Source organism: Falco punctatus (assembly GCF_963210335.1).
Source record: "Falco punctatus genome assembly, chromosome: 4".
Classification (NCBI taxonomy): Eukaryota; Metazoa; Chordata; class Aves; order Falconiformes; family Falconidae; genus Falco; species Falco punctatus.
The window spans coordinates 54,335,586-54,342,788 of NC_137583.1; the positions used below are offsets into that span (position 1 = coordinate 54,335,586).

At 41.1% G+C, this 7,203-nt stretch overlaps 1 long non-coding RNA gene across 1 annotated transcript in view; it reads left to right on the plus strand.

Annotated features, from left to right (window-relative positions):
- Positions 1-6,640, plus strand: part of LOC308063975 — a 54,252-nt gene extending 47,612 nt beyond the window's left edge. Inside the window, exon 4 of the long non-coding RNA XR_013928144.1 lies at positions 3,507-6,640. This is a non-coding gene — a long non-coding RNA (uncharacterized lncRNA). The remainder of the gene's footprint in view (positions 1-3,506) is intronic.
- The last annotated feature ends 563 nt before the right edge of the window (positions 6,641-7,203 follow it).

Genomic DNA, 7,203 nt, shown 5'->3' on the forward strand with positions numbered 1-7,203 from the left:
CAGCTGGATGGCATGAACAGCATCCCTCAGCTCTCTTTACAGTTGTCTGCAGTACTACCAGAATAAGTCACAATGAAGAAATCTAACCTTGCATGAAGTAGGGCACCCCCTGCTCTGCATTTAGATTTTTTTATTATTATTATTCTTTAGCCCAGCTTCTCAGAAACAGGCAGCAAAATCCATGTATTGTTACATGTAGGATTGATGAACTGATTTGTGGATGTCCTGGTACAGCTTTGAGTCTATATGATACATTTATATGATTTATATTAAATATGATAACAAATAATAAAACAGTTTAGTATGATAATGAATTATTTAATATATGATACATTATATGTCTATGCTTATTTTATATTGATACTTATATTTATTTTTGTATTTATTTAGATTTAGACCTAGATCTAGATTTAGATTATCTACTTTTAGCAGCAAATAGTCCACAGCCCCAGGGATCCCAGCCTCGTCCAGCCTGGCAGGCAGTGCAGTAACTCATGCTAGTCTCTGGCAACGCCTCCTTTCTTTTAGGCTCTCCTCAAGGCAGAAGAAGCATGGAAATGAACTGATCTGGCTTGTAGCTCATTTATTCGGTTTTCACCTGGAGGCAGCACTGGGATTGTCAAACTCCCATTTTTTAACTCGGGGTTAAACCCAGGAAAACAGGCTGGGAGACAGAGATGAAATGATTAGTCGGGTCCTCTGAGTAATGTCTTTTAGGGTGACTCATTTAAGGCTGTTAAGTTTGGAAATACTGGCCTTAATGCTTTTGAACCCCAGTTTCTCCTCTCCCTGGACCTGCTTGGTTCAGTCCATGGAGAGACTGTGCTGACGGCATCACTGAGCAGCTCCTCAAATTTCTGTCTGCTTTTCTTACAAATTTCATGCACAAATGCTCTTATTCATTGTGTATTGGCCCAGCACAGACAGGTAACCCTCATATTCTGGCACTGCCTAACTTTTGCAGGGGTTTTGAAATGCAAACATATCAGTGGGTAGTATTTTAGCCTCTGAAAAAGAAGGAGATGCAAAAACAGGACCGCTATCCTGCGACATCAATCACCCTTCAGGCTCTAATCCCTTTTCTGCAGCAGGGCTAGGAATGCAATGAAGAAGCAGATTGCAAGATTAAGGAAGAAAAAGCTGCCCTCGTTACTGGAACTTGCTCGACCCTGTAGGAACACGTTCTCTCTAAAAACATTACTCTCAAGAGGAAAACTAGGATTGAAAATTAGCCCCTAGTACTGGAAGGGCCCTTTTCACAACCATCTTTCTCTTTTTTAATTTATTGGGTTTTCCCCTCTCTGCTTTAATCATCTGGTTGCCTTTCTTTAAAGCTTCTCCTCTGCTTGTGGGGAAACAGATGCTGAGAGAAAAATCATTTTGCCTGAAAGATTTGGGGTGATTTTTCACCTAGAATAATATCCTTCTTGTCATTTTCTCTTCAGGTGCTGGTGCAAAAGGTCAGTTTGCTGTTGTGTGTATTAGGAAAGGAGAAAACTTCGTAGCGTTAGGGGAGAGCTTAGAATTCAACAGCCTTCAAACAGAAAAAGCCAAAAGACTTAATATATATGTGTCATTTTGGGCTGCTTTTTTCTTTTTTCCCCCCTGTTAGAAGTTCCTAGACTATAGCTTATGCATTCTGAAGGATTTTATAAAAATGTAGATTCATTCTATTGTCTCCCAGACCGAAGATATCATCAAAAATGATGGCTCCCCTACAGCTGAAAGCTCCTTGACTTGCTGGGATAGCTGGTGCTCAGGAATACCGGTCCAAGGAGTTTTGTCTAAAGTGACTGAAGGTCAAAGAAAATTCCTGAAAGGTAAATCAATTTATTATTATTATTTTTAATTTTTTAATTGATAGTTCTTATTGCTGCTGGGGTTTGTAAGTCAGGGAATGCAAGGCTTACTTTGAGGTATACTTTAGGTGAGGGTGATGGTTATCCAGCTTAGTGAGAAGCCAGAGGCACCATTAAAAAAAAAAAAAAAAAAAAAAAAAAAGCCTTTAAAAAACCAATGGAAAACAATTTCTTGTCCTTTGTACTTACTTAGCTGATAAAAAGGGAGAATTAACAAAAATGGTGAATCTAATCCTATTAGCATTTTACTGAAGAAATAACACACTGATGGGGTGGTACCAACAATAAAGGTACCTCTCCCTGCTCTAGAAAAGAGATAAAACTGGTTCTGTCAAGACTATTGGCAGTCAAGAAGAACTAGAAAGGACTGTCATGTGCAAGGCATTTAAATAGGAAACAGGTAGAATTGGGACATCCCTTCACAGGACAGGGGGTTGGATGTCAGCCCAATTTCTGTTAGTCAAAGATACAAAAATATCAAAATTACAGAGATAAGAGTGACGCTGAACCCTGCACTGAGAAGGAAAAGATGAATTTCAGTAATAAAGTTTTTAGAGATGTTTAGTGCAACACCTATTCTGAGGTGTTGAAGAACAGGAGGACTTTTACATTTCTGATGTTGTTTTTTGGAAACTGGTGCATCTATTTGTTTTCTCTGAGAAAGTACATCCAGAGTGTGCACCTTTGGCAAAGTCAGGAATGGGTGTGTTGATGTGTATGTGCTGCTGAGCACGAACGCTACAGTCTATGTTCGTGCTGACAGCTGACATACCCGCATGTGGAGTGAAAGCTCCTTTTGATGAAGCGCCATAAAATCAGATTGGAGTGGTAGGACTCATTGCCACAGAGCTCCTCCTCCGCTTGTCAAGATCTCCTTTCTCCACCTTAATTCACCTTCTAGTCAGAGGAAAAATTCACTATTGGATGCTTTTATTTCCATAAAACTCAATCATGTAGTCCATTTCAGTGAAAAGGATGGCTGTGCATGTCTCTGTGTGCCTAGATCATCCCAGTGTCCATCGATCAGAAGGCTTTTTTATTAATGGATGTAAAATGAATTAATAATGAAGACTTCAAATGCACCTTTGCACTGTCCCAGCAGCAAGAACCCCGTGTTGCGCAGTCTGAGCCAAGTATTGCCCAGAGTTCAGAGCAATTAAAAAAACCCAAACAAACCTAAAACCTACCCTATAAAAAGCTATCTGATATGCTTACACATTAGGTCATATTTAAGCAAGCTGCCATGACTTAGACAAACGGTCTCGTTTGCCCACATGTTTGCACAGAACAACACTGCTCTGGTCAGCCAGCAGGAACGTTCCGTCATGGGGGTGACTGGAACAGGACAGATAAAAATAGCTTCTTTGCTGCAAACACGGGCCCACTCAGTTATCTCAGAGGTGGTCTGTGAATGCTCTTCACGGCCCCTGTTTCTCTGTCTTTTTGCTTGGTAGACAAATATCTAATGTTTCCCAAAGATGCTGTGGAAAGGTGCCCTGGGGCAGGGGGATAACTGCTGCAAGAGCCCAGAGCAGAGTCGGGGGGATGAGTTAAAAGAGGGACAAAAAAATGGTGAAGCAAAGATGGCCTTTTATAGCTTTGATTGTGAGCTAGCTCTGTACTTTAATTCTTTTTTTTTTCCATTAGATTTCAAGCATAATTCAGCCATTGCTTGCTACCACTGGGTCAAGACCTTAACCGTGACACCCTCTGAATTTCTGCATGATCTGGAAGTTGCCACCAGTCACCGGGAAACTGGGAAATATCTAAATCTCAAGTGTCTGACTTTCAGTTGGCTTTTTTTGGGGTGTGTTTGTGGAAATGTTCTTTGAAGGTACTATGAAATACGTAATTTTTTCTGCAGAATCTATGAGGACACAAGCTGTCCTAGCCCGTTTCTCTCAAGGGTGGGGAATGAGCCCCTGACCCTTGCATTTAGCAGTGCAGACATGAGCATGCTGATGAGGGCACTGGTGAGGTTGCATGGTCAGCTGCTTCTTCAGCAGGAGCGTGTTTCTCCATCTGTGCTTCCCTCTGACATCCCATAGGTTTGTGGACACCACACAATTATGCCCTGTGATGTTTTTTTTCAGTCCAGAGCTGGTTTGGAGAAGCAGCATCATCACTCATGTGGGTTGCTGCAAGGCAGAGGGGCAGCAGGGAAAGGCAAAGCAGGACTATAGCCATTTTTGCTATCGAAAAGACATCTGCTGCTTGAGGTGACTGACCCTTTTGCATCCTATGTTCCTTGACAGTGTGAGGGACTGAGCCAGGAGAAAAACTCCCAGAAACAAACCTTTCATCTGTTGCATGAAAGTCCTCATCTGGCTTTGGTGTTTTGAGTGCAATGGCTCAACTATGCAAGGTCACCATCCTGAGAGCAGCCACTTCCCTCCCCCTCACACTGCCTCCTGCGTTTACGGGCAGTGACGTAATGTGCAAGAGTGTTTACATCCTCCTTAAGCGTAACTGTCTACAGAAAATAAAACAGGAAAAAATGCAACTCTAGCACTGTCACTTCAGTTCTTTGATAACCATATGCAAGGAAATAAAATTAATATATTCCCAGGTTACTCGCCAGCTGCAGTTCAACTTGAACTGAGGGAGAGGGGGTCTCAAAACCATGTTGAAATGGCAGGTGGCAGTGGCTAACCATTCCCTGTCCCACCAGAGGCAAGCAGCACTTGTTATTAGTTGCCTTTTCCAGACAGTCATTCGGAAGGTGCAGGAGCAAGTGGTTTGAGCCTTAGTGAAGAAGCTGAAGGCAGAACCTTCATGTCCAGGAAGATGGAGGCAATGGAGAAGGTGGAGGAAATCAGTCGGTGTGTGGACATCCTAAAAGCCATAGATCTTGGCTGTATCTTCAGCTATGGTCCTGTTTCTCCCACAGTGGCAGCTTTATCCAGAGTTTGACGTAAATTTTTTTCTGTTTGGAAGCTTGGAAACCGTAGTGTTGTCCTTGGGCTGTACTGCCTTGTCCCTTGTCACTACCAGTAAATTATGATTCAGATCAATGTATTCTGTACCCACGTAAAAAAGACTCCTTTTTATGTAGTGCTCACAGTCACGATAAATCACATCACGCAACAGCAGGTGGATTGTCCTGGCTTGTCATTAGACATTGCCATTGCTGACACGTCCAGCTGAGATAATCCGAGTAAACCCTTTGTATTCAAAGCAAGAAATAGGCACTTTGGGTGAGATTTTCAGCTGCCTAAACACAGGCTTGAAGAGTCATAGTAGATGCTGTGAGGTTTTCTTCCCCGAGTACAGCTGTCCTTACAAAGCGATGTGTATGTGATGTAAGTCGCGTGTTACCTCTGTTCCCTTGTAGATGTCTGCAACACATTGGGGGTCTCATGTGGCGTTAGACACAATGGAGTCCTATTAATGTATAATTAATCTGATGTAATTTAGCTGCCTGCTTGAGATGAAATGATTATATTGCTGGTGCATTGCTTCACGTTGACCAGATCTCCAGTGACTATAAAGAGAACTTCACTATAAAAGTGCAATCGGGGAAATCAAAACAACATAATCCCAGCTTCAATAGGTTAATAGTAATGTTGAAATTTGGCCCTGGGAATTTTGTTGGTCATAGCCAGTTTCACAGACCCTGAGCCACGTTGCTTCTTTTTTTGGTGGCCGTGAAATTCATACGTGAATAAGTGCCCCCCTATAACTCTATATCTGAGGACAGAGTTAGTAGAGAGAAACACACGTCTCTTGTCACATGTGCAGGAGGAAAAATGGAACAAGCAAAGGTCTGATTTGTTATTGCTCCCATCTGGAGGGTAAACCTGACATTTCTATCTGCCAATAGCAATTTATTGTGAAGCAAACCCACAGGGAAGGTTTCTTCATGCTAAATCAACCAGCAAAAGAAATGAACCTTATGTTACAACCGAATAAGAAACTTAATCACAGTCTACATGTCTGGGTGCATAAATAATTTAAATACATGCAGCTGCAATTTCAATATATTAAACCAAAACCTCCCAAACAGCCCCGTGCAAAAGAAAAACTAACACTCCGTTAGTAAAGAAATGGAATATATTTAAGTGCAGTTTTGTTCTCATATGATCTTTGGGGAGAGAAAGAACTTTTTATGACCTACAAGGAAAATTACTATGTTAATGATCATCTGGTGGTTCTTCTATCCCAGCTAATATCTCTTTACTGGAGCCATGGTCAAACTCACTCTCTGCCGAACCCACGTTGCCCAAAACATTATTCTAAAGAGTGTTGTCAATGAAGCAAGGTCAGGAGTTTTAGGTATATTATTATATATATAGGAGGTAGAAAATGTTTTCTTTACTTCTTTGAAAAGCTCTGAATTTTTATTTTACTTACAAATGGTAACCTTCCGTGAGTGCTAATGTAGTAAGGGTAATTGTGTAATAAAAAATAATAAATAAAAAAATAAAAAAAATAGGTAATAAAAAAAAAAAAGGACAAGCAGCAATGTTCTTTCTGCTTGTAAGTATAGTTTTATATTATAATACTCAAGGTTTCCATACTGGGTGGTCACCAAAAAATTCTTATTACAAAAATTTCTATTCAATATTAATATAGAACATAGCCAAACAACAATTTTGGTTTTTAAGGGAAGAATATTGGGTATACCGTGAGGCTTACAGGTGTGTCTTTCAAGCAAAACTGTAAATATTGCTGTTTCCTCCTCCAGCTTTGATTTGAAATGAGTTTGTGTAGCGTCTTCCTCTTCATCATCGTATCTTTTTATTGGCATTTCCTCCCACAATACACATTTTCATTCACAAGAGCTTGTTACTAATTTTTGTGTTAACTGATTTGACAGGAACTAGACCCGCTGTGTGTCAGAGAGTCAAGGGCAGCTTTGGATGCTGGTGATCCATCCGTTCATTGAACGTCCAGGTTCCCCTTGGCAACGTCTCTGTAGCCATCACCTTAGACCTTTGCAGTTCACATCCATTGGGAATTTCTAAACCCTTCTTTACAGTTTGCGTGCAATGCATGCTGGGAGAGGGGGGCTTTGCATGGTGGGACATTTTGTCCCTTTCAAAGAGAAGAATTGGTATTCCACTGTCTGCTCTGTCTTTCAGTTTCCAAAGTCCTAAATCAGACAATGTGGAGTTATTTGAGTATATTGTGTCTCTCAGTTGCCTCAGTGCACCTGCTGCACCTGGACAGATGCATTTCCCCCGAAACTGAATTAACTACATTGACATCAGCTCCCTGGAAAGGTGTTCGAATGAGTGGCTCTGACATTAACGACTGCGTAATAGATACATAAAACTGGGTGAGAGGAATTTCACCCAGAAAGTCAATACTTCAATAACAATTGCTCTTTTCTTTCTGTTTA